Source organism: Microtus pennsylvanicus, chromosome 9, assembly GCF_037038515.1.
Source record: "Microtus pennsylvanicus isolate mMicPen1 chromosome 9, mMicPen1.hap1, whole genome shotgun sequence".
NCBI classification, from domain to species: Eukaryota; Metazoa; Chordata; class Mammalia; order Rodentia; family Cricetidae; genus Microtus; species Microtus pennsylvanicus.
The window spans coordinates 77,732,616-77,746,456 of record NC_134587.1 but is presented as its reverse complement, the minus strand read 5'-3'; the positions used below and the strand labels follow the sequence as shown (position 1 = coordinate 77,746,456).

The window sequence follows — 13,841 nt, the reverse complement described above, 5'->3', positions numbered from 1 at the left end:
AGCACTTCTTCTTTACAGTCCTCTCAACCTTCAGTAACAAACAAACAAAACGAAAAACAAAACAAAACAAAAACAGAGACTTAAAGTTTCCTGAGAACACAGTGCCACCTGACCCCTACATTTAGAATCAAGTTAAGTTCTTAACTACACAGACCAAGCACTTTCAATGGCGCCATCCTTTCAGTAAATAAAAAATTACTAAAATGCCCGAGGTACCTTTGTACCTAAGCTAAACTAAGACGCACGTCCAAGGACAAACTCTTTCCAAAGAGCGTCATTACCCTAATCAGATCTTTCTAGAAGTAGCATTTCTTTGGAATGGGGAAAGGGGTCTGAGAGAGAGAGAGAGAGAGAGAGAGAGAGAGAGAGAGAGAGAGAGAGAGAACGCTCTTTACAAATGTGCCCAAAGGCATCAACTGATAAAACAGCAGTTCTCCGGAATGAATGGCTTCCTGGTGACGAGATACTTTTCAACTTGTCCATCTCCTTTTAAATAAGATGCCACAACCAGTCAGTCAGTGGAGGCGCTTGGACAAGAGTAGCAGGCTCATCTCCCCAGTGATCTTCATCCCCCAGACACCCTCCCCCAACTGACTCTAAAGCACCAGACACCAGAGCTTTAACACTGCCCTAGTGGCCAGGCAGAGATACTGATCTCTGAAAACCCCACAACTTTCCCTTCGCTAAACCTCCAATACAAATGATCGCTCCTTTTCCAGGAAGCAGAAAGATAGCTCAATGGGTCGTGTGAATAATAGTGCTTTTAGCTGGGAAATAAAGTGTTAAATGCCAATCCTCACTTAGTCTAATTGGCCATAACCTTCATCTCCCAAGGATACGCATCTCTTCTAGTCTTTTCCTGCACAAAATTTAGTAAGTGCATTGAAAAGATTCCATGCGCAGCCGCTAAGATACAAGAAAGGCTTGATTGGAAGTCGTTTAAAACCTTGCCTCTTTCTGCATGCTATTTACCTCAAAGAGCCCAAGCTAATGCATCATTCTATTTTGACTTTCCTTCCAATAAATTGTATTTTCATCCTCAGCTTTGGAAACTTTCAGGTTGCGAGTTAACTCAGTTCCCGCCTCCTGCTGGGCAGAAAATCATTTCCCTAGTCACGGCTTTTAAAGGGAAAGCTACACGTGCACCCAGAAACACGAATTCATCTTCACCTTTAAGCTTCCGAGCATGTCCCCTTGGGCTCTGAGCACCGAATTATCCGCCCAGCCATCGGAAACACATGCTGCCAGGCAGGCTGGTCTGTTTTGGTCACGTCTCAAGTTTGCAAGGTAAACAGGTTCTCCACGGCAACCGGGATGGCCGAGGAAGACCAGGAACTCACCCAGGCGTGCAGATCCCCGGCGCGTGGGCAGTCTGCCACGACCCCAGTCCCTAGGGGAAGCAGAGAGGCCACAACTAGGGCAGCGGAGACGCGAGTAGCCGTTGAGCTGTGCAGAATGTCAGCCCCGGGTCAGGGGCAGTCTCTGCCCGGGATCCTAACCGGAGGCTTGGTCGACCGCTGGCTCGGAGCTCTTCAGCATCACAGCTGGGACTGTCCAGAATGCAACTTACACACGTCGGCCTAGAAGCGAGAGAATAAAAGGAAGAGGAGTGGTGGAGAGAGGGGGGGAAAAAAGGGACAGGGTAAGCGGGAGCGCGCAGGACGGGAGCGCGGCTCCGTAGAGAAGTTGGAATGCATCCGCGAGGCCGCGCGCCCCAGGCTCGCACGGGAACCTCTCCCTTGGCTGGGACCTCGAGCCCGCGGCGCCTGGGAGTCGGCTCGGTGCAGCGCGGATGCGCGGCGGAGCCCCAGGCAGTGTGGCCCTGCTGTCCTGGTCCCCTGCAATCGCCGCGCCCGGACGTTCCAGGGGAGTGAGGTTGGGATCGGGATGACCTTCCTGTCCCTCGCTTCGCTCTTCTCCAGTCTCTCGTGGCGTGTCTGTTCCTAAGCAGGAGAGACGCAGGGCAGGGCGGGCACACCTGGCCGGCCCCAAGCGCAGCTCAGTACCTGTGGTGACTGACACTCACGTGACCCTGAGCGCTTCTTTTCCCTTTTGATCTTGGCCGCCACACACACACACACACACACACACACACACACACACACACACACACACACACACACACACACGGGAATATCAGCTAGGTGCCTGGGCACAAGGACTGATTCAGACTCAGAATCGGAGGGATAGAGTCCAGGCTGTCTCCGCACAGGTTCTGGGTCAATAAAAATGCATGGTTAATCTTTTCAATGTTTTGCCAAAACGAATAGGTCAAAGGCAGCATGGGCGAAAGTGCAGGGCGGAATTTAGAAGTGTCATAGGTCATCGTTTCTGCAATAATAGTGTTTATTGCTTTCAGTATCAGCTAACAACTTTCAAGCCCCATTAGTAAACAATACAGTTACCTGCCTGGGTCTATCTATGTACTTAAAAAAAAAATTCTTGTTCCCCACATTGAAGCCCAGCACATTCAGTAATGCCTTTGGATAAGAATCTGATGTTGCTGAGTTGCTGTTCTGCTATGGATATTTGTGAGAACTCAGCTACGGTCTCCCCAAAATGTGCATGTATAGTTCCGCTGGGAGGGCTGCTGGAAATCATATAGTTTAATTCCGGAATAGTGTTCAAGCACTCGGTCTACTGCGGTGGCGCAGGGACAACTTCTGTTTAGACTTCTATTGCAATGTCAGGAATAACAAACAGCCGTCTCCCCCTCGCATTGCAAAGGGATAGGAAGAACCACCGGCCTGTGTCCTGTCTTCTTGAACTCGGCGCCAGCAGGAATGACACTCACCTCTGGTTTGCTCGTTTTTCTTCCATTCAAGAAATCTGTGGTGAACAGAATGCATCTTAGGTACTGTCATATCCCCCAGCCTCGTCTAACTGTGAATGGAACGCACATTTCAGTAGTATATTGCTTGGTACATAGCAGAGAGCTAATAAAAATCGTATCATGAAAGGGAGATAAACGGGATGGGATAAACGGGAAAGAGACTTGGTTTGAATTTCATAAGAAACACAAAGGAAATAATTATAGGTGAAGTGACCAGGGCAGGCAACCTGGCCGCCAGGGCAGGCGCACCATTTTGATAGTGTTAGAAGCCAGGCAGTGGTGGTGCACACCTTTAATCCCAGCACTTAGGGAGGCAGAGGCAGGTGGATCTCTGTGAGTTCGACACCAGCCAGCCTGGTCTACAGAGTGAGTTCCAGGGAAGCCAGAGATACACAGAGAAATCCTATCTTAAAAATAAAAAAAAAAAACTCAGAAAATAAGAGTTTGGAGAGATGATAGTAGCAGAAGTTCTTATCCTTGTGTAGGGAATAGGCTTCTACAAGGGGACAGAAGGTCAGGACTAATGTAGAATGAATGTAGACAATATTTTTACATAGAATGCAATGCATTATGGGTGTACAGAGACTGGCAGAGGAGAATCAGTGCAAGACTTGTAGCGCATTGACACGGCACTGGTATGTAATCCGCTAATGTGTTAGGCCACCCTCACAGCTATGTTGGGACCCTTTTGGATTCTAGGTGGCCATTCCTGCCACGCTATGTGATTTGAGTACCAGTCCCTGGAAGCAGGGAGAAAAGAGCATCGTTGTAGCTGAGGCTAGGATACGAGGCATTTACTTCCTGGCCATGAGCAATCGGGATGCTAACTATGGAAATGGAATGAATGTTTGTATACTAGGGAAACATAGGTAAGCTTAAACACAAACAGCTTATGTGCTTTTGTATATGAGAATTCCACAGCTCAGCAAAAAGAGAAGAGAGACAAAACAGGGCTGACAGTTGTTGGTGCTGGGTGGGGAGTTGGGGGACTGTATCATTACCTCATTGTTTGCGATACTTGACACTTTTCACGGAAAAAAAAATCTAATGAGTCCTTGCTCTTGGGTAGTCATAACTAGTCACATGAGATTTCCCGGTTTTTGATTATTAGGATGGAGAATTGATATGTAAAAATGGAAACGAGGTGCCCACAAGATAGCTTGGAGGGTAATGGAACTTGCGACCGAGTACTGTCCAGCTGAGGTCAATGCCCAGGACCCACGTGGTGTAAGGAGGGGACTAATTTCCAAAAGTTATCCCAGACCTCTCACGTGCTGAGGCACATGCATGCCCACTTACACGAACACACACACACACACACACACACACACACACACACACACACACAGAATAATAAATAAAAGTTAGAAAAATGAGTAAAGGAGACAATATGAATATTCTGATGATAGTACACATGCCATATTACTGGTAGGTCGAATTTCAATAGAAACAATGGACATTCTCTTACGATGAGTAATGTTTCGTGTTGGCATAGTGTCTGCAGAAACCATACCACTGCAGAATACTCTTCCCTGTTTTGTTTTTGTTTTCTGGAATTACAGTTTATTTCATTTTATACTATACTGTTGGCTTCGTTCCTTTGTTGGAACCTTTTATGACTACACTATATGTTATTACTCATATGTATTGGGATGTAATGGTGGTGATGATGTTATTTAATTGCTTGCATCCTCTATTTAATTCTTCAAGTCTGGTCCATCATTTTGAGGCAGGACCAAAGGCCCTCCCCTCTATATCTAGGTTGGACAAGTATCCCTCCAAAGATAATGGGCTTCAAAAAGCCAGTTCAAGCACTAGGGATAAATTCTGGTCCCACTAAATAACCAATCGTATTCACAACAACAAAGGGGAATCCCACATCAGAGGTCAGTAGAGGCCATTGGAACTAGAGTTAAATAGAGTACCATTTTGAACTGTCATGTCTGTACTGGGATCTAAGCCTGGAACTCTGAAAGAGCAATATAATCTTCTAATGTCTAAATTATCTCTCTAGATCTCTCAGGTATTTATTTTTTCTAGTAAAATAAAAAGTTTCTTATAAAGTTTTTTCCTGAACTATAACCAGAATGTAGCAGCTGATGTTTTAAATCCTTTATCTTATGGAAATACAGAATAAACAACATAAAACCAAATTATTCCATGGTCCTTTTGCCTGACATTTATTACCTTTTTCCATGCCTTACAATGTACATGAATCCTATACGGTGGAGTGCTGTACTCCGCAAGTTTCGGGCCGTGCCTAGCTATGTCTCTGGGTCCAAGGAAACTCACAAGTTATTTCCAGCAAAAATGGTCTCACCGTCTACCCTTCTCATCTCTGAAGTCTCATCCATGTTCCTGTGAGAAATTCATGTGAGGGTTTTTTTTTTCCGGAACTGTTGGGCATTGCTTGATTTATTTCTCCCTCAAGTATTTAAAGTTCAATGCATACATCTGAACTGGGTTCACACAGACATCTCCGAGCCTCCTGATACTGTACAGGATGCTTTGATGTCATGATCTCACTCAGGTTCAAGGGCTTACTCTGCTCAAGACTTTGCTCTTGGTCAGCACTGGGTCTTTTTGCTACAGTTAGTTGTAGTAATAAGGAGCGGCGGGGCTGCGTCCCCAACACCCCAGCCGCATTTATTTATATGCCTGGTCTTTTTTATTTATATTATAGAGTCTTTTATAAGTAACATTCATTTATTTATTCTTCAAAATGTTCATGTATGCAATGTATTTTGATGATGGAGACTTCAATCAACAAAATGCCTGTTTTCATCCCTTCAACGCCATCCCATGGCTTTGAGTGATTCTAGTTAGCTTACATAAGAAAACGTTGAAGCATAGAGGCCAGAGAGGGTGTTTAATAATGAACAGGAAAGAAGTTGGTGTGAGATCATGGGGAGAAATAGTGAGGCAGTTTCTTTTCTGTAGAGAGAAAAAAATGCTCACCTGAGAGAGATGGATAAGGACTTAGAACCTCACAGTTTTAAGGCATTCCCTACACAAACCAGTCAGACTGGTCTGGAGAACAAAGAGCCCACAGCTGATTATAATGGAAATCCGTACAATTTAGACTTGGGAGTGCCACCTGAGCTGCCCCAGGCATTGGGGGACATACCCTATGACTCAGTACTGTACCCTCCACTTCTGCAGCCTCTTGGTACCAGTTCTGGAGCTGCTGTCTTTGTCCAGAGGACCAGATACCCTCACACCTATGAAGTCTGGGGGCTTCCTGGTGGTCTATAGTGCATGCACATCCCAGCATCTATCCGATAGGATTTTATGAGTCAAGGAGAGAATAAACCTGTTTTCTCTCTCTGGTCTTATACTGTATGAAAACTGACCTGCCAAATCTTGATATTTCCCAATCAGCTGTCTCTATCTCCTTCTGCTGTTCTGTCCCTGTGATCTTTCCTAGGACCTCCTCACCCACCTCTCTCACTGGAGGAAAGACTTTGTGAAGATGCCTCAAGAATCTCAGAAATCTCCAGGTCCACATGACTGGTGTCTTGCTTGGCATCTCTATTGGGGTGACTCATTTTGGAGACAGGCCCTGTGCCCTCTGGGGACCTCACTTGACTTCTAGCTGCTTTATTCTATGAATCCCCGTTCTCCAGGCACTTAGAGTGTCCCTAGACTCTTGTTTCTTGCCTCCTTACACTCTCATTGGCAGCTACAGTCTGTCCATTTTATCTCTGTCATACTTTTTAATCTACATTTCCATTCCTTTCCTTTCTTGTTGTTTCTATCCCGGATGTATGTATCCCATCACTTTATAGCTTTATCCACTCTCCCAATTTCTACCGTGTGTGTGCATGTGTGTATGTTAGTGTGTGCATGTGTGTATGTGTGTACATGCGTGTATTTGTGTGTTTGTATGTGTGTGTGTGTGCTTGCAGAGGCCAGAGGACAGTATCAAATGTGTGTCCTCTATCACTCTCCACCAGTCCCCAGTGTTTGTTCTCACTGCAGACAAGGTTGTTTGTTTTGCCTTGCCCAAACTAGGTCAACCTATCGTTAGTCTTTGTGTTATTTTCCCACCCTCTCTCGGTCTCTGGGAACCCTGGGGGACTTTCTACACACCCTCTGTTTCTCAGCGTAATATTCCTTCTCTTTTGTCATCCACTATGTGTGGGCAGAAAACTTTGGAAATTTATTTATTTATTTAAGAACAGTGATTGGCATACATTTTAGTAGATGTCAGTTTTCTTGCCAAGAGCTATTGTGTAACTCTCACAAGAAGAGTTCTCAGATATAGAATTTCCTCCCATCCATCCACCCTTGCTATGTATTGGTGCCGTGGAACAATCCTTTTGTACACTGTGGAGATTTGTCACTGTGATTGGTTTAATGAAGAAGCTGACTGACCAATAGCTGAACAGGATAACGTTAGGTGAGAGCCAAACCGAGGATGCAAAGAAAAGACCAGTGTCTAAAATCGAGAGAGATGCAGAAGAAGCAAGATGAGCATGCCAGACTAAGAAAAGGTACCAAGCCACACGGCAGAGTGTAGATAAGAAATATGGGTTAATTTAAATGTAAGAGATAGCTAGTAACAAGCCTGAGCTATTGGCATAGCATTTATAATTAATATTAAGCCTTAGTGTGTTTATTTGGGAGCTGCTAGCAGGACAGAAACTTTCATCTATGTGCATGTGTGTTTTTGTGTGTGTCTGTGTGTCTGTGTGTGTGTGTGATAGAGAGATCATTGGAATAGTGACCTTGTCTGACACAATAGAATGAAAGACTATGGAAAAATAAATACCTCGGGTAGAGAATGTGCTGAATAAACAATGAAACATTTACACAGGAAAAATGCAAAGTCACGGTTCTGAAGACAATTGAATGATTTAGAAATTTAACATACTGTTCGTGAACAGTCTTTTGTGCACTATTTGGAACTATTAAATATTAATGTGTATGTGCAGGGGAATAAATGGAAAAGAATGCCAAAATCTTGCTAGCTGTTTCCTTTCTAGCATCAGTTTTTTTTCCAATTTTATGTTCATCTATGTATGTTTAAGGGGAAGGGGTACACACTGGTTGAGAGTAAAACACATCTTTATTTATCATCATCATTCTTCCTTGCAGGAACTTGTGTTGCTGCAGTGCTATTCTTAGAGATCGAACATGTTCAAAGCACTGGCCATACATGGCCTTCTTATTTCTTTACTATTATTTTAAATTCTCAAGTGCAGCAATACAAGAGAGTATAATTGTTTTAAGTACAGTGATCACAATTACCAAAGCATTCTTACTGCAGAGAGTTATTCACAGCTATGTGTAAGATATTAGTTGGCCACATGAGGCCCTTGTTAGACTGTAACCATTAGGTGTGTTCATTAAATGTGCTTTGAATGTGTAAGACATCCCCCACAGGCTTGTGTGTTTGTGATGCACTAGTGGCACAGTTTGGCAAGATTGTGGCACCTTCTAGAGGAAGTGGGTCACCGGGGGCAGATCTTGAAGTTCAACAGCCTGGCTCTACTTGCCCTTTACTCCTGTTTCCAGATTCTAGACTCAGTGTGATCAACCAGGTCCCTTACCGCACACCACACTTTCCCTGCCTGTTGACATGCTTCACTTTCTACAGTTCCTCCAGCCAAAAATAAGCCCTGTTTCTCTTAAATTGTTTTTTAAAATTAGAATTAAACTTTTTGAGATAATATCATCACATTTCCCCCTTTCCTTTCCTCCCTCCAAACCTTCCTGTTCAAATTCATGGCATCTTTTTCTTTAATTGTTGATATATATTTCTAAATGTATAAATACAACTGTCTCAGTATATATATATATATATGTATATATATATACATATATATATATATATAATGTTAATTGTATGTATGTTTTCCAGGCTGACCATTTGGTATCTTGAGTTGCCCTTTAGTTGTCTATAGTTCTTTGTCTAGGGTTGAAGCCCCATGAGCTTTCTGGCTTCCATATTTATCACATCTGCTGGTGCCATGCTTCTTCAGATTATTTTTAGGCATCCATGCTGATGAGACTTCATGGTTGTAGCCTCTCTGCTATTTCTGGTAGACATGATCTCACAGCAAACTCCCTGTTCCTCTGGCTCTTAACAACCTCTCTGCCTCCTCCTTCTAAATGACCCCGAGTCTTAGGGGCAGGAGTTGTTCTGCAGATGTATCAGCTGGGGCTGTGCTCCAGCACTATGCATTTTGATTGGTTTGTGGTTTTCTGAAATGGGCTTTGTCTGCCTCTGACGTTGCTTTCTTTCAGGATAGTTTGCCATCACAACAGGATAGTCACACGCTGAGGAAGGTCAAATATTGACTCTGGGCCCAAGTATCTTGATTACAGAGAGCTGTTGGGAATGGGGAAATTGAGTCTATACGAAAGTCAGATGGGGGGAAATGAAGTCGAGAAGCAGGATCACTCTGTGTGCTCATGGTTTTAGAGGAATGTGGAGTCTCTAGAGACCTGATGATCTGGGAGGAAATAGAAGGCAGATCTCAAGATAGTTGGTTTATATGAATGAAATTGAATGAATTGAAATTACGATCATTTTATGTGTTTTTGTTTAATTGTCTCTGTTATGGTTCATGTGGATGTGTATTTGAAATAGAACCTCTCACTCTGGTTGGGCCTCTTCAGTTTGGCTAGGTTGGCTGGCCAATAGCCTTCAGGAATCTACCTGTCTCTGCGTCCCAAAAGCAGAATGCATAGATGTGGACCACGGCTTCTGGCTTTTATCTGGGTACTGGGGATCCAAACTCAGGTCACTGTTTTGTGGCAAACACCTTACTTACTGAGCCATCCCCCTAACCCCATATTTGGGAAATAAACTTTGGAACATTTTAAAATAAGTTAATATTTAAGAGTAAGTTTTGGGATTGGAGCAATGGCTCAGCAGTTAAAAGTACTTGTTGCTCTTCCAGAGTACTAGGGGGTTCCATTCCCAGCACCCACGTGGTGGCTCACAACCACTTATAACTGCAGAGCCAGAGACTCTGATGCCGCTTTCTGGTCTCTGCAGTCACTGCACAAACATGGTACACAGACACACATGCAGGCAAAACACTCATAATATAGAACAAAAATAAATCTAAAAAAATTTCTTAAAATAGAGTAAGTCCTAATGTATGTTACCAAAAGTTGGCTTAGTGGATAATACTTTCAGAAAACTGAGTTTAAAAAGAAACATATAGATGTATATTTTATATCTACATATTACTCATATATGCATATATATGAAAGCAATTTATAGTAGTTGTTGCTTATCTTATGATAATAAGCAAGACAGAAGTGATAATACAGGCCTGTTCCCCAGTGTTCTATGGACTAGCATCCTGTGACCCTACCTCACTGTAGCTCAGTTAGCCGAGTACTTGTCTGGCAAACTCTAGCACTACATAAAACTGGGGCATGGTGGCACGTGGCTTTAATCCCAGCACTCTGGAGGTGAAGGCGGTAGGGTCAGAAGTTCAAGGACATCCCCAACTACTTAGGGACTTCAAGGTCAGTCTGAGGTGTGAGACAAGGGGTAGGGAAAGGTAACAGAACGGGGGAAATTTCTTACGCCAGACAAGATTACAGATGCAATAGACAGAGATTGAAGTCAATGTCACAGTGCAGAAAAGCTTTTTTTTTTTTTTAACACTTAAGGTGGGAACTCGTAGGTCACTTTCCCAGATGAGATCCGAAGCGTTCAGAGTGCTGTGACCATATGCTCATAGATCATTTTCAACTGCAGCTTTCCATGCATGACAAAAGCTTTTCTCTGTTTGTGATTCTGGCTGCATACAGGGAAGAATAATATAGCATGCGCAGCCTTCCTTCACAAGCTCGACTCTGCCTGTCGTAAATCAAATCAGTGTACCCTAACGTGAGCAACTTAAGCAAAATGGCAAGTGAAGTCTCCTGCATCCAAACTGAGTACACATTAAAAGAAAAAAAATCTTTATGTAATTGTACTTGAGAAATGGAAATGTCCAAGCACCCGGGAAGGCATCCGTGCAGAAACAAATGGACTTCTTTGCCCCACATTTCAATTATACCTGAGGTTCTCTTCTAACGTAAATATATAAACTCAACAGAAGTGTGTTAAGGTTTTGCCTCCTAACAGCTCGGAATGGTTTGCAGTATATTAGTGACTGTCATTTTCAACCTTAGGTAAATAAGATTTTACATGAACAATTATTTGGAAGTATTCCATGCATTGACTCAGGATCCAGGTGCATATTAGAGAAAACTAATATGGGGTGGTCAAGGGCTTGAAAAGATATTTTAGGTTCTTATTGTGAGAGAGAAAACACATCAAGGGACAGAAAACATGATTTGCTTCTCGAGAGATTAATTTTTAATGCTGTTGGCCAATTATTCGAAGATGAGAGCAAAGTGAAGTTTTCCTAGTCGGGAGGAGGTCTTCCTGACTTTCTCCCGGTTGGGGGGGGGGGTCTTCCTGACTTTCTCCCGGTTGGAGGTGTCTTCCTGACTTTTTCCCAGTTGGGGGGGGTCTTCCTGACTTTCTCCCAGTTGGCGGGGGAAGGAGGACTTCCTGACTTTTTTTCCGGTTGGGGGGTCTTCCTGACTTTCTCCTGGTTGGCAGGGGGGTCTTCCTGACTTTTTCCTGGTTGGGGTGGTCTTCCTGACTTTTTCCCAGTTGGGAGGAGGTCTTCCTGACTTTTTCCCGGTTGGGGGGGAGGTCTTCCTGACTTTCTCCCAGTTGGGGGGGGGGTCTTCCTGACTGTCTCCCAGTTGGGGGGGTCTTCCTGACTTTCTCCCGCTTGGGGAGGGTCTTCCTGACTTTTTCCCGGTTGGGGGGGTCTTCCTGACTTTCTCCTACTTGGGGGGTCTTCCTGACTTTAAAAGAAAGGGACATAAAAGAGCAGATGACAGGAATAAAGCAATTATGTGTGCATAGCAAATGTAGGAATTAGAAGGAGTTTGGAAATCAAGTGCACAGAAGAGAAATAAAACCGTGTAACAACAACGAAATCAGCCACAATGGTGCCTCCTAAAGACAAGCTTGCTCTCCTGGCCGTGAAATGTTTGCTACTTTTAAAAATCAACTCTGGGTTTTTTTGTTATATTCAGCTTTACTGCAAACTGGTTAAATCGTCCTCCCAGATATTGATTTCTAAAATTATTATAATGCTTGACCCTTTTTTTTTTCATGTTCTGGATGGTGAGAAAAGTACAATTGTGCATTTACCCATGAGATACTCAAGAGAGCCCGAGGCAGCCTTTAACTCACTGATGTTATTATCCCTTTCAAGTTTTTGTCCTCACTAATGGGGAAGCTGAGATTATAGGAAATTGGGTGATTTGCCCAAAGTCAAGGAATGATCGATTGTCCTATGACGGGAAGTTATTTGTGCTTAACTCTAACACAGGTTTTGTTTGTTTGTTTTTAAGTGTTTAAAAGTTTATTTTATGTGTGTGGGTGTTTTGTTTGCATGTATGTCTTTGCACCATGCGTGTGCCTGATATTCAAGAAAGTACAAGCTACCATAGAGTTGTTGGGAATTGAACCAGGTCCTCTGGAAGACCAGACACCTTCTGAGATTCTCAGTTACCACACCCCTCACCCTCAGTCTCCCCCCCCCCCTCAGGGCTCTGGAGCAGGAAGAGGTTCGGTTGGCCTAATCTATTTCTGTAGAATTGGTGTATTTACAGAAGGGATGGTAATGATTCAGCTGCTATAAATCAAGGCCCCTGCGTTATTTCAGGGAAGATGGGTTTTGGAGTGTTTTCCCTCATGGTTCTTAAATTAGTCACAAATTCATGCTTGTGTGTAGGTGGGGAAATGGGATATAATTGCTTTGGGGGAGAAATTAGGGGGTTGGCAATTGGCAGTGCCAAGGCTCTTACAAACCAGCACTAATCGGTACTGTAAAAAAAAGAAAAGAAAATAGAACACAGCTGTTTTGTGATTACACAACCAAGAAATATGAATCATGCCAAAGGGTCCTGTGGCAAAACCAACATGCAGTTGCTTTATGAGAATATGGCTAACACCCAAAGAGCAAACACAACCTGATTTTTAGAAAGCATATCTATGTGTTAAAATGGCTTACCCTCCTGTTGGGCTGTGGTGATACACAGCTCTAATCCCAGCCACTCAGGAGGCAGAGGCAGGAGGATCTCTGTGAGTTCGAGGTCAGCCTGGTGTACAGAGCGAGCTCCAGGACAGGCTCCAAAACTATAGAGAAACCCTGTCTCAAAAAACAAAACAAAACAAAAACCAGATGAATTCCTGATATGTTTTTTGTAAATTTCAAACACCAAGGAAAAGTAAGAAAAATGAAAAAATTTACTATCCCTTTCTCCCCCCCACTGTTCTCTGCTTCTAAAAGAAAACTTGATAGGATCTTGTGTTTCCTCTAGACTTCTGTGCAGCTGTAGAATATGTATTTGTGCCTACAAACATGACGGAGAGGATGCACACATAAGCGTCATCGTATTGCAGATAGGATCCTACCACTTGTCATTTCTTCAGCAATTGCATTCTGAAAACTCTCTATATCTGCTTCTCTGACACTCCACAGAGGTATTACAACATTTATAAGGTTTATTGATGCTTATTTTATGTATATCACTGTGTATGTCTGTGCACTCATGGGTGCAGTACCCACAGGGGCCAGAAGAGGGTCCTGGGTCTCCTGGAACTGGAGTGGGAGATGGTGGTGAATTGCCCTGTGTCCTCGGCAGGAACAGGGAGAACTCTTAACCACTGAGCCATCCCTCCAATCTCTAGTACCTATTCTATAACTATAGATTCACTTTACTTTGGAAGTTTTATTATGAATTGCCATAGTTAAAAAACAACATTCATGTCTGTGCACGTGCATAGCTGTTCTTCGGTTAGACACCGGAAAATGAAATAGCTGAATTAGATGATATTTATAGCGATTTTTTGAAAACTGATGAGTATTTCTCAGTGATTGGCATGGGTACTTTCCCATCACTGAGATAAAATATTCTGACAAAAGAAACTTTGGGGAGAAAAAGTTTATTTTGGTTTACAGTTCCA

At 43.4% G+C, this 13,841-nt stretch overlaps 1 protein-coding gene across 3 annotated transcripts in view; it reads right to left on the bottom strand.

Annotated features, from left to right (window-relative positions):
• The window catches only part of Trmt9b (tRNA methyltransferase 9B (putative)), a 51,537-nt gene extending 49,509 nt beyond the window's left edge, over positions 1-2,028 (bottom strand). The window contains exon 1 of one of the 3 annotated variants that reach the window (XM_075986537.1): positions 1,341-2,028. The gene's annotated coding sequence lies outside the window, so the exon portion shown is untranslated. The remainder of the gene's footprint in view (positions 1-1,340) is intronic. The other 2 variants (XM_075986538.1, XM_075986539.1) reach the window with 2 other exon arrangements.
• Between the last annotated feature and the right edge of the window lie 11,813 nt (positions 2,029-13,841).